Below are 13,542 nucleotides of genomic sequence, written 5' to 3' on the forward strand. Positions count from 1 at the left end.
TAAAGTGTTTAAGAGTATCTCAACCACTACATTAGAATGTTACTTTTTACAGATTGTTGTTTAGGTTAAGACCCGATTATTTAATTTAGTTCAAGGTAAGACTTCCATTCTAAGGGAACAGTGATGATTACCTACCAACAGTGGTCTTGCAAAATGGATACTTTAGAGAATAATCTTGCCATTCATCTTTAAATTTCAGTAAAACCTTTACCTTTATCTGATGGTGGATCCTCAAAGGTCACCAGGCCCAAAATAATTATTAATTTTAGATATCCCCCACCCCACACTTCTTCACATAAAGTAAGCTGACAATCATTGACTACTCCTACCCTCTTTAACCTTACAACATGTCACATAAAAACTACCATAGTAATATGACACAGACAAGTCCAAAGTTTCTTCCAAGAGATCTATGGGACAACCCATGGACCATTGCTAGATACTGCAGGGCTGTGGGTTACCAATCAGCAAAGCTAGATTCAACAGTTGTTATTATAATTTATTTTGTTATTATTCTCCATTTCCTCCATTCTCTGATTCCTTATGCTCACCTCCAATCCACCACCACCATCATTCTTTGTACATCTCATCACCTTACTTTTGCTCACATTTATTTTTAACATTTTCCTCTTACATACCCTTCTAAACTCTGCAACTAACTGGAGCAGCCTCTCCTCTAATTCAGCTACAAGCACAGTATTATCTGCAAACAACTGACCCACTTACCTCCACTCACTAACTCCAGCCCTCTGCCTAGCACCCTTGCATTTATCTCCATCTCTACCCCATCCACATCCATGTTGAACAACCATAGTGGCATTACTTGGCCCTTGCAGAGCTCCATTTTCACATCAAACCACTATTCCTTGGCTCACCTCCCACTTCCCTCCATTCTCATTCACAAAATCAACTCTTGCCTAGTATTTATCTAGTTGTATTTTACGGGAAGGGGAGCTACACTTGTGGTGGCCCACCTTTGTATCTTGCAGTGTCTAGTTTGCTCTTAAATTCACGAGTACCTTTGTGTTTACCTCCCTTACCTGCTGATACATATACTTGTTGAATAACCATGGTGGCAATACACAACCCTGGTAGCACAGTTCTACCTTGACAATGAACAATTCTCTATTCTCTACCCTTACACAAGTTCACTACTCAATTAAAAAATTTTGACTGCCCTCAACAGACTTCCTCCTTTCCAATACATGTACAACACATCCCCAAACCTTTCTCTGTCATCCTTGTCATATTACTTCTCCAAATCCACAAAAGCCCAAAAGACATCCTTAGCCTTTGCTACAAATTTTTAGCATATCTGCCTTAACACAAAATTTTGATCCACGCACCACTTTATTTACATTTTTCCCAAATATCCATACATACATATACCAAGGCTTTTTCCCCCTTACAAGGGAGGTAGCCAAAAAGGAAAAGGCATAAAATCATTCCCACCCATTCCATCCCTGGATACACTCCACACCCCTCCACCCTCCTTCTTCCCTCTTATTGTAGCACCTCCTGGATGATGGGTCATCCCTGCACCTTGTCCACTGCCCTGGGTCGGAAGCAGTGTCGCAAGACACAGCACATCCACAGCAAGGCCACTTCATTAAATCAGCGACCCGTCCCCCCATGCATAAAAGGAGAAGACGGGGAGAAATCCCTTCGGGCTGTGTCAAATTTTGCTCACACATACTACCTCACCCCCCATCCCCCACCCATTCCATCTCATGCATCACATCATCATCCATATACAAACATTCTCCATTCACCCCGATCTTCTGTCCTCTCCCGTCCTTCCTCAACAGACATTCCCCTCTTCCCCAAAGCCCCCTTCACCCCATACATCCATCTCATCCTAGGACGTCCCCTCATGTTCATTTCCTCCACATCTGCCTTCCATACCTCTTTTACTAGTCTTTCTTCACTCATTCTTTCCATGTGTCCAAACCATCCTAATACTCTTTCATCAACCCTATCTCCCAACTCCCTTTCCACCCCTGTTCTCCTCCTCACCTCCTCATTTCTCACTCTATCTAGCCTAGTAACCCCCATCATACTTCTCAGACACCTCATCTCAAACACATTCAAACTCCTCTCTTCCTCTCTTATCTTCCATGTTTCTGCCCCATACAGTGCTGCTGGCACAATCACTCCTTCATACCCTCTTAGCATCCATTCCCAAATGTCTATTCCTCATTGCACTTTTTAATCCACCAAGGCATTTACTTGCCTTTCTCAATCTACATTCTACGTCCACCTTCACTCCATCTTTTCCAGCCACATTTGCACCCAAGTACTGTATCTAAAACTATCCACTTCCTCCAGTCGCTCTCCCTTAATGCTCACTTCCAGTCTACTGCCACTTTCACCCCTTGTACATCTCATCATCTTTTACCCACATTTATCTTCAACTTTCTTCTATCACACACTCTCCCAAACTCTATCACCAACTTCCTCAATCCCTCCTCCGATCCTGCCACAAGCACAGTGTCGTCCGCAAACAACAGCTGGCTCACCTCCCACTTTTCTCCATTTTCTTTAACCATCTCCAATCCCTGACCCACTACCCTTGCATTTACCTCTCGCACTAACCCATCCATGTATAAGTTGAACAGCCAGGGCGACATAACGCATCGTTGACAAAGTCTCACCATTACCTCAAACCACTCACTCTCTCCATTTCTAATCCTTAAACAAGCTCTACTACTCTCATAAAAACTCTTGACAGCTCCTAGAAGCTTTCCTCCTATCCCATATATCTGCATAACCTCCCACAGTGCCTTTCTGTCTACCCTGTTTAAGCCTTTTCCAGATCCATAAAAGCCCAAAAAACATCCTTCCCCTTTCCTATAGCTTTCTCACATATCTGCCTTACCACAAAAATCTGATCTACACAACCTCTACCCGTCCTAAATCCACACTGTTCCTCACCAATTACTCCCTCTGTTCCTCTCCTAATCCTCTCAATCAAGATCCTCCCATAAGCCTTCCCAACTACACTTAACAAGCTAATCCCTCTGAAACTACTACATTCACACTTGTCCCCTTTTCCCTTGTAAAGTGGAACTATACAGGCACTCCTCCAGTCTTCCGGCACTCTACCCTCTCTCCAGCAAACATTAAATAACCTCACCAGCCAGTCCACCATCACTGTACCTCCTTTTTTTAGACATTCTGCATGGCATCCATCCAGACCAGGTGCCTTACCTGCTTTCATCATCTTAACAACTGCCTTCACTTCATCCTTCCTTATTTCTCCTCCATTTTCCTCACTCATCTCGGTCATTTTCTTAGCATTTCCCACTACAGCTATCTTTCCCTCCCTATCCTCCTTCACACTTAGCAACTCCCTAAAATATTCTGCCCATCTTCCCCTTACTGCCTTCTCTTCCATTATCATCTCTCCATCTGCACCTTTTACCTTTTCTTCTCTACTTGATTCACCTCCTCTTCCTCTCTTAATTTCCTTCCAAAACATCTTTTTATTACTTTAAAAAAAAATTCTGTCATACTCTTACCCCATTTCACATCTGCTCTCCTCTTTGCCTCCTTTATCTTTGGTTTACTTCTCTTTTCTTTTCTTTGTACCTCTCATATGACTCCCTCATCCTATTTTGTAACCAAACTGTGAAAGCTCGCTTCTTCTCCTCTACAACCTTCTTTGTTTCCTCATCCCACCATTCACTACCCTTCCTTCTATTTCCTCCTGTCCTTCTTGTTCCACACACCATCTTTGCACACTTTGTGACTCCCTCCTTGAACCATCCCCATTCCTCCTCCACACCTAGCTCTACTCTATCCTTCACTCCCTCCCACTCCTCCTTCAGCTTCTTCTTGTACTTCTCCTTTTCCTTTTCATTTAAAGAGTACACTCTAAGCACCTCCCTACCTTTTGTCCCTTTCCTCTTTCTCCATCTATCCTCCACTCTCAACTTACCTTCTACCAAAAAATTATCTGATATTCCCCCACCCTCTCCCATTAGCACATGTACATCCTTAACTCTTCCTATCATAATCCTATTTACCACTACATAATCCATTAACACTCTACCACTCTTCCATCCACCACCCTCTCCCATGTGTACTTATGCTTGACTTTCGTCCGAAACACTGTATTTGCTATCATCAACTCTCTAGACATATTTCCACCATCAACTCTCCACTACGATTCTTTCCTGGAACTCCACATTTCCCAACCACTCCATCAATTGGACCATTTCCTACCCTAGCACTAAGGTCTCCCAGTACTATTACATTGACATTTCTCCCTAAATCCTCTATGCACTCATTTAAATCCATCCAAAAAGCCTCCCTTTCTTCTACACTCTTCTCACTGCCAGGCCCATATGCACTTACAAAAACCCACATCTTTTCCAGTTTCACCTTCATCCACATTATCCTTGATGAAACCTCCTTCCACTCCACTACACGTTTACCTATCTCTTCACTTACTAGTATAGCCACCCCTTCCCTCCCTTGCGCTCTCTTCACTCCTGATAACCTCCCACTTACACTCCCAAACTTACACTCACCCTTCCCTTTCAACTTAGTTTCACTCAAAGCCAACACATCCATCTTTCTTCTCACAAACATACTACCTATCTCTTCCCTTTTACTCTCATCTGTACCACATCCACGCACATTAAAAGACCCAAACCTTAGGGTGCTGGTCGGAAAACTCCTAGACCCTCTTATGCCTTTACTTTTTTTAGGAATGTCCCCTGTGGGGCTACAAGAAGGATGCCTAGTCCCAATCCCCGTCCCTTTCTTCTCGCCTCTTATGATCCAAGTGGAAATATTTTGTGGCCGTATTCTTTTCCCCCACCACTTTTCTCATTATGAAGGACATAAGTACTTGCAGGAACCCATATTTTCCATCCCAGTTTCACCTTCACCCACATCATTTTTTATGACACTTTTCTCCAATCCATCCCACACTTGTCTATCTCATCACTTACCTTTCCTCTCTCACCCCATTGCCACTCCTAACATCTAACCCACAATGCTCCCAAACTCCAACTCACCCCTCTGTTTCAGTTTCATTTCACTGAACACTAACATAACCATCTTCTCACAAACATGCTACCAATCACCAAACTTAGACAGACTAAAACAATGGCTCAAAAATGATAGCTTGGAGGTCTTTACCCATAAATCATCAACATTGCTCCCTAAGGAATGCCACGGCTGAAACAGGGTTTTCCCACAAACCTTTTATTGAGTGTATGTTGTGTTGTTGGCATGCATGATTGTGTACAGTGCAGTCTTCCCTAATGTGTTGTTTAGTATGGGGTGAAATGTTGCATCCTAGGCAGTTATCTGCAATGCAGTCATCATCCAGCCTCTTCTGGTGGGAAGGGCTGGAGGGTGGCTGCACCACAGTCTCGCCAGGTGGACTCTGTCCTTTTGGAGTAGAGAGGGATGGGTATCAGGGGGTCTGGCATGCAGCAATGTTCTCTCATTCAGTTTGTTGATATAGCAGTGAGTGATATGATTATGGGTATGTTTCCTGAGGCTTGTGCCAGATGGTTGTGGAGGAAAAAAATAGACTGATATAGATAATTGGGTTTAGTTTTGATGTTTCTTGACATGTGTGGATGTTCTGCTATGTAGTGTAGTGGGTGTTTGTAGAGGCTGCAGCAAGTGTTGGTGTGCCTCTCATGTCAAAGTGATCCTTGACTTTGAGGACTTATGTTTCGTAGTATAGATGGTCTGTAATTGCTCTATTTGTACAGCATGTAATTGTCTTTCAGGTTTTGTTTTGTATGGTCTGAAGGGTGTTGAGGTATGTCTCGGTGAGATTAGGGGCCCATGTGGGGCTCACACAATTCGTCACTGAGCATATGCATTGTTTGTATACTATAGTATTAGTTTCTTTGTTTTGTCCAAATGTTTCACCTGTAATTTATTTCAGTGCATTTAGTCTTTAGGTTTGTTATGTGTTGTTTGAATGACATGGATATATTGTATGTTATGCCAAGAATCTTGGGTGTGTGTGTGTGTGGTATGAATGTTGTTGATATAGAGGCATGGTATGTACTTGTGTTCTTTTGTCCAGTAGGTGAGAGATGTGGCTGTAGATTTGGTTGAGGCTATTTTGAGTATATTTGTAGTAAACCATATGTGTGTTTAGGTATGGTTGTAATATTTCTGCAGTTTTGTGTTCCAAGGTGCATGTAATTGTTATGTCATCTGCATAGGAAGAGATTTGATATTTGGACTCAGTTTTGTGGCACGACATTGTATTTTTTCCAATCTGTCAGTATCTTTAATGAGATTCGGTGACCATACGGAAACAGCACATTCCAAATGTGGATGAACTAACGATTTATATAGCTTGTTAATGAGTGATGTACTTTTGAAGTCAAAAGATCATGCAATTAGTCCTAGAATCACTTGTCACTATTCGGAGATATAGATTTAACAGGTATTCACTAGCTGGTGTCTCGGCAGAAAACAAGCTCTCTAGCTGAGGTCACGAAGACTCCAAATCTGAAATGGAAACTGAGGTCACGAAGACTCCAAATCTGAAATGTGCATGTATAGATTAAAGATGGTGGAGGATAGAACTGAGCCCTGTGGTACTCCATTCTTAACACTTCTGGTGTGCAATGATCGGCCATTATATGACACGGAGGCATTTCTATCTGCCAGATAATTGGCCAACCATCTTTTGGTATTATTTTGCATGTTTTGCATGAGTCATATATTTTGTTTGTAAGGTTGGATAGCACAATGCAGTTAAGTGTTTTGTACAGTTTACTGTTGTTTGTTATGTGATTGTGTTGACCAAATTTTGCCAGTTTTGTGTTTTTTGCATATGTTTTTTGTTTATCGGTGTTTAGTGTTTGTATTTGGTCTGCTATGTTTTGAGGGATAGATGTGGGAGTATTGTGTTCAACCACTTCAGTACAAGTCAAATTCTTGTGTGCAGCATCTGCTGCCATATGTACGATGCATCACACTACTTGCATTATAAGATTTAAGGTCACTGCTATATTACTCGTTCTCTTTTACTCTGAGTAATAATAAACACAGAAAATGTGATCAAATAAGTTCACAGAATCCTGGGGTAACTCATGTACAACTAAGTAAAAATATGTATATAATCAAGATGGCAACACAGGCATCCTCATGTACCTACACGTGCCTCATGATGCCTTGGATTTGTGGTGTGAAGTTGGGGTTATGCTATTTTCTGTTGCCTCTGGGGATTTCTTGTCTGTGCTTTGTATAATTGTATTAAAAGTAGCAGTGTTTATACTTGTGATTGGTGCACAGTTTTGTATCTCAAAATGTTATTCTGTATCTTCAGTAAAAGCTTCCCAGTTTGCTCTCTTGTAATTGGTGTGTATGTGTTTGTGGCCAACTGGGGTGCTTCATGTTTTAGTGATGATGATTGGAAGGTGGTCAGATCCGAGGGCTCCAACCACTTTCCATGAAGTTGTTGGGGTTAGGCAGGGGAGCAGAAAGTGATATCAGGAGAGGAGGGTTTGATGGGGGTTATGTGTATAATTATGTGTGTTGTTCATGACTCAGTGAATCAAGTTGTGTCAGAATATCAAGCTCTGTGCATGTCTAGGTTGTTGATATGCCATGCTGATAACTTGATTTTGAAGTCATCACCCACAGTATGGTTAGGGATGGTAGCAAATTGATTAAGGTAAGGCCTAGAGTTATTTGGAACTGTGGGGGATGACGGGGGAGGAGATGTACAAGTTAAGTATCATCATTGTGGACTTGTTGCCTGTTCAGATTCGAATTGTGTTTCAGTGGTATTGTCTGTGGTAGCAGGAAGGTTTTGGTAGTGGCATTAGTCTTCACAAAACAGATAGACTGGTGGACTAGGGTGATGAGTCCTTCGCTGTTGCTGTCGGTCCAGTGAAAATTGGATGCTTTTTGCAAGTGTCTTAGTTTTGTTTCCTGTATGATAGCAATGTGTATGTTGTGTTAATTGAGGTGGTGTTCCAGTTCATGTTTTTGTGTTCATGCCATCACTGTTGTATTGTAAAATGTAGATGTGTGTTCTATGTGTTGTAGGTTGTTGTCCAGGGTTGGGATATTGGTGGAGAAGGATTAGTATCTGGGTGAGGAAGAGGGTGGGGGGAGAGGGGATGGCAAGGGTGTAGGCTGGGGTTGGGAAGATGGGAGTGAGGTTATGGGTGGGTGAATAGAACATGACCAAGTGTTTGTGTACTGATTAGCAAGTGAGTTGGGGCCTAGTTTTTGCACAAATTGAACAGAAATGAGCCCTTTGTCTGCTTGAGGTGATGGGTTTGGAGGACATTGGACACACTTTGTGGTGGGCCCAGGATTGCTCTCTACATCTCCAGCTAATAGCAGAAGAAGAGGGATGATTACAGGAGAATCACCCCTCAGTGCAGAAAAAATGTGAAGGTGAATTGTTGTAAAACAAAGGGTTGTGGTACTAGCCCAGGTAACTGAAGCTGTTCCCAGGGATCAGTGCCACCTGTGTAGAGCAGGTGGCCAGGGACATTCCTAAAAAAAGTAAAGGAAAAGGTAGGTAAGTGTGTAGTGGAGTGGAAGGAGGTTTCTTCAAGGTTAATGTGGATGAGGGTGAAGCTGGAAAAGGAGATGTGGGTTTTTGTAAGTGCGTATGGACCCGGTAGTGAAAAGAGCATATAGAAAAGGGAGGCTTTTTGGATGGATTTAAATAAGTGCATAGAGAGATTAGGGAGAAATGTCAGTGTAGTAGTATTGGGAGACCTTAATGCTAGGGTAGGAAAGGAACCAATAGATGGAGTAATTGGGAAGTATGGAGTTCCAGGAAAAAATTGTAGTGGAGAGTTGATGGTGGAGATGTGTCTCAAAAGAGAGTTGATGATAGCAAACACAGGTGTTTAGGAAGAAAGTCAAGCATAAGTACACATGGGAGAGGGTGGGGGATGGGTGGTAAATGGAGGAATAATGGACTATATAGTGGTAACCAGGAGTATAGTAGGAAGAGGTAAGGATGTACATGTTCTAAGGGGGAGTGGGAGAATATCAGATCACTTTTTGGTGGAAGGTAAGTTGAAAGTGGAGGATAGGTGGAGAAAGAGAAAAGGGCAGAAGGTAGGGAGGTACTTAGAGTGAACTGCTAAAATGAGAAAGAAAAGGAGGAGTATAAGAAGAAGCTGAAAGAGGAGTGGGAGGGAGTGAAGGATAGAGTAGAACTAGGAGTGGAGGAGGAATGGGGATGGTTCAAGGAGGGAGACATAAGGTGTGCAAAGATGGTGTGTGGAACAAGAGGGATGGAAGGAAATAGAAGGAAGGTTAGTGAGTGGTGGGATGAGGAAGCAAAGAAGGTTGTAGAAGAGAAGAAGCAGGCTTTCATAGATTGGCTACAAATTAGGATGAGAGAATCATATGAAAGGTACAAAGAAAAGAGAAGTAAAGCATAAAGGAGGCAAAGAGGAGAGCAGATATGAAATGGGGTAAGAGTATGACAGATTTTTGAAAGTCAAAAATGTTTTGGAAAGAAATTAATAAAGGAAGAGGAGTCTAATCAAGTAGAGAAGAAAAGGTAAAAGGTGCAATGATAATGGAAGAGAAGGCAGTGAGAGGAAAGTGGGCAGAGTATTTTAGGGAATTGCCAAATGTGAAGGAAGATAGGGAAGAAAAGGTAGCTGTAGTGGTAAGTGCTAAGAAAATGACCATGGTGAGTGAGGAAAATTGAGGAGACATAAAGAAAGATGAAGTGAAAGCAGCTGTTAAGATGATGAGAGCAGGTAAAGCACCTGGGTTGGATGGATGCCGAGCAGAATGTCTGAAAAAAGGATGTACAGTGATGGTGGACTGGCTGGTGAGGTTAATGTTTCTTTGAGAGAGGGTAGAGTGCCGGGGGACTGGAGGAGTGCCTTTATAGTTCCACTTTACAAGGGAAAAGGGGACAAGTGTAAGTGTAGTAGTTTCAGAGGGTTCGGCTTGTTAAGTGTAGTTGGGAAGGCTTATGGGTCTTAGTTGAGCAGATTAGGAGAGGAACAGAGGGAGTAATTGGTGAGGAACAGTGTGGGTTTAGGACAGGTAGGGGTTGTGTAGATCAGATTTTTGTGGTAAGGATGTATTTTTGTCTTTTATGGATCTGGAAAAGGCTTATGACAGGGTAGACAGGAAGGCACTGTGGGAGGTATTGCAGATATATGGGATAGGAGGAAAGCTGTTAAGAGCAGTCAAGAGTTTTTACAAGAGTAATAGAGCTTGTGTTAGGATTAGAAATGGAGAGAGTGAATGGTTTGAGGTAAAGGTGGGACTTCATCAGGGATGTGTTATGTCACCCTGTCTGTTCAATTTATACATGGACGGTGTTGCGAGAGGTAAATGCAAGGGTAGTGGGTCAGGGATTGGAGATGGTTAAAGAAAATGTAGAAAAGTGGGAAATAAGCCACTTGTTGTTTGCTGACAACACTGTGCTTGTAGCAGGATTAGAGGAGGGATTGAGGAATAATAATTTCAAAATATATTAATTTCAAGTTAATATCCCGATTTTTTAGTACATTTTTCTCTTGGGAAATCCTGAAAAAGCGTTGGTGTCCCACCTTTGAGTTGACTTTGGGGTATCATTCAAACAAGTGTGTGTATGTGTGGGTATAATATATACATATACATATTAAAAGGCCTTTTCCCCTTCCAAATCAAAGTATACATTCATCCTACACCCATCCAAAACCCATTCATCATTTGTCCATCTTAGCACCTCACGGATTAAGAGTCACCCCTTTCCTTTGCCCTATTGTTTGGATCTAAGGCAATGCACCTCCACAACAGGAGTTAATTTACTCCCACACCTTCATTATATGGTGAACCTCTCCCCTTCCACTTAAAAAAAAAAACTTACATAGCAGGCAAGAACATCCCTTAAGGCTGCATTTCACTCCTTTATTACCACTACATTCACTCCTGTCTTTGCATTCTCTTCCTTGTTTGACAGATATTCCTCTTGCTATCTGTGCTCCCTTCTACCTAATTCTTGGTTGTCCTTTAAGTTCATGTTACCATCCTGCTTTCCATTCACCTCCCCCTCCACCTCTCTCTCTCTCTCTCTCTCTCTCTCTCTCTCTCTCTCTCTCCTTTCTTTCCTTGCCCATTCTTTCCATATATCCAAACCATCTCGGTACTCTTTGATCTACCATATCTGACAAGTCGCTCTCTACCTAATTCTGCCTGACCTCCATATTTCTCATTGTCCATCCTCATGACACCAAATGTACTTCTCAAACATTTCACTTCTAAAATATATAGGCTCTTCCTTTATCCATATATCACTGACACAATCACTAAAGTATATACATGCATATACCAATGGCTTTTTCCACCTTACAAGGGAGGCCAAAAAATAATGGCATAAAATCCACTCCCACCCATTCCATCCCCACATACTCCACTCTCATTCATCCCCCTCCCTCTTGGATGATGGGTTATACCCACATCACACCTACTACCATGGGTCAGAAACAATACAACAAGTCTTAGCACATCCACAGCAAGACCACTTCATTTAATTGGTGACCCACCCCACCCCTGGCTGTCCCCTCATGCAGAAAAAAAGATAGGGAGAAATCCCTTTGGGCTGCATCAAAATATCATTCACACACTCCCATGCATCACCACATCATCCATACACAACCATTCTCCACTCATCCCTATCTTTTGTCTTTCCCTTCCTCAACAGACAATCCCCTCTCTCCCAATGCCCCTTTTACTTCATCCATCCATCTCATCCTTAGTCATCATCTCATGTTCATTCCTTCCACACCTCTTCTAATCTTTCATTCTTTTCGTGTGTCCAAATCATCCCAATACTCTTTCATCAACCCTACCTCCCAACTCCCTTTCCACCCCTGCTCTCCCCCTCACCTTGTTTCTCACTCTATCCAGCCTAGTAACTCCTACCATACTTCTCAGGCATTTCATCTCAAACACCATACATGAATTTAAGAACAAACTAGATGTTGCGAGGTACAAAGAAGGGCCACTATGAGCATTGCTCCCCTTCCCATATAACATAACTAGGTAAATACATTCAAACGCCTCTCTTCTGTTCCATGTTTCTGCCCCATGTAGTGTCTGCACAATCCTTCATACAATCTCCTCTTAGCATCCATTCCCAAATGTCTATTTCTCATTAAACTTTTTAATCCCCCAAAGGATTTACTTACTTCTCTCAATCTACATTCTACCTCCACTCCTCCCTTTCCTGCCACATTCACACCCAAGTATCTAAAGCTATCCACTTCCTCCAGTCTCTCTCCCTTAATACTCACTTCCAATTTGCTGCCACATTCTCCCCTTGTACATCTCATCACCTTACTTTTACCCACATTTATCTTCAACTTCCTTCTTTTGCACACCTTCCCAAACTCTGTCACTAACTTCCTTAATCCCTCCTCTGATCCTGTCAAAAATACATTGTCATCAGCAAACAACAACTGACTTATCTCCCATTTTACTCCATTTTCTTTAAACATCTCTAATCCCCAGGCCATTGCTATTCCATTTACCTCTTGCACCACCCCATCCATGCATAAATTGAACAGCCAAGGCAACATACCACATCCTTGGTGAACTCCCACCTTTACTTCAAACCATTCACTCTCTCCATTTCTAATTCTAACTTACTCTTAGTCTCTACTACTCTCGTAAAAATTCTTGACTGCTCTTAAAAGCTCTCCTCCCATCCCATATATCTGCAACACCTCCCACAGTTCCTTCCTGTCTACCCTGTCATAAGCCTTTTCCAAATCCATAAAGGCCCAAAAAGCATCCTTACCTTTTCCTAAAGCTTTCTCACATATCTACCTTACCACAAAAATCTGACCCACACAACCCCTACCTGTCCTAAACCCACACTCTTCCTTAACTAATCCTCTAATCCTCTTAATCAAAACCTTCCCATAAGCCTTCCCAACTACACTAAACAAACTGATCCCTCTGAAACTATTACACTCACACTTGTCCCCCTTTTCACTCATAAAGTGGAACTATACAGGCATTCCTCCAATCCTCCAGCACTCTGCCCTCTTTTAAACAAACATTAAACAACCACACCAGCCAGTCCACTGTCAGTCACTGTGACACTCCGCATGGCACCCATCCACCTTACCTCCTCTCATCATTTTGATAACTGCTTTCACCCAATTTTTCCTTGTTTCTCCTCTATTTTCCTCAATCATCACTGTCATTTTCTTTGCACTTCCCACTGCAACTACCTTTCCCTCCCTATCCTCCTTCAAATTTAGCAACTACCTAAAATACTCTGCCCATCTTCCTCTTACTCTGCCTCTTCCAGTAACATCTCTCTATCTGCACCTTTTACCTCTTCTTCTCTACTTGATTCACTTCCTCTTTTAATTTCCTTCCAAAACATTTTATTACTTTCAAAATTTTCTGTCATACTCTTACCCCATTTGACATCTGTCATTTTCCTCTTTCTCCATCTATCCTCCACTCTTAACTTACCTTCCACCATAAAATTATCTGATATTTCCCTCTCCTCTCTAAACATGTGCTGTATCTTCCGGCGTATAGTGCGTGACTTTT

General features: G+C 42.2%; 2 protein-coding genes across 6 annotated transcripts in view; one reads left to right on the forward strand and one right to left on the reverse strand.

Annotated features, from left to right (window-relative positions):
• LOC143037443 (nuclear envelope integral membrane protein-like) overlaps positions 1-13,542 on the forward strand; it is a 190,199-nt gene that overhangs the window by 81,980 nt on the left and 94,677 nt on the right. The window lies entirely within an intron of this gene.
• Positions 1-13,542, reverse strand: part of LOC143037445 (COMM domain-containing protein 2) — a 35,260-nt gene that overhangs the window by 840 nt on the left and 20,878 nt on the right. The window lies entirely within an intron of this gene.

The sequence above is a fragment of the Oratosquilla oratoria genome, chromosome 22 (assembly GCF_046742065.1).
Source record: "Oratosquilla oratoria isolate Oo_2021 chromosome 22, ASM4674206v1, whole genome shotgun sequence".
NCBI lineage: Eukaryota > Metazoa > Arthropoda > Malacostraca > Stomatopoda > Squillidae > Oratosquilla > Oratosquilla oratoria.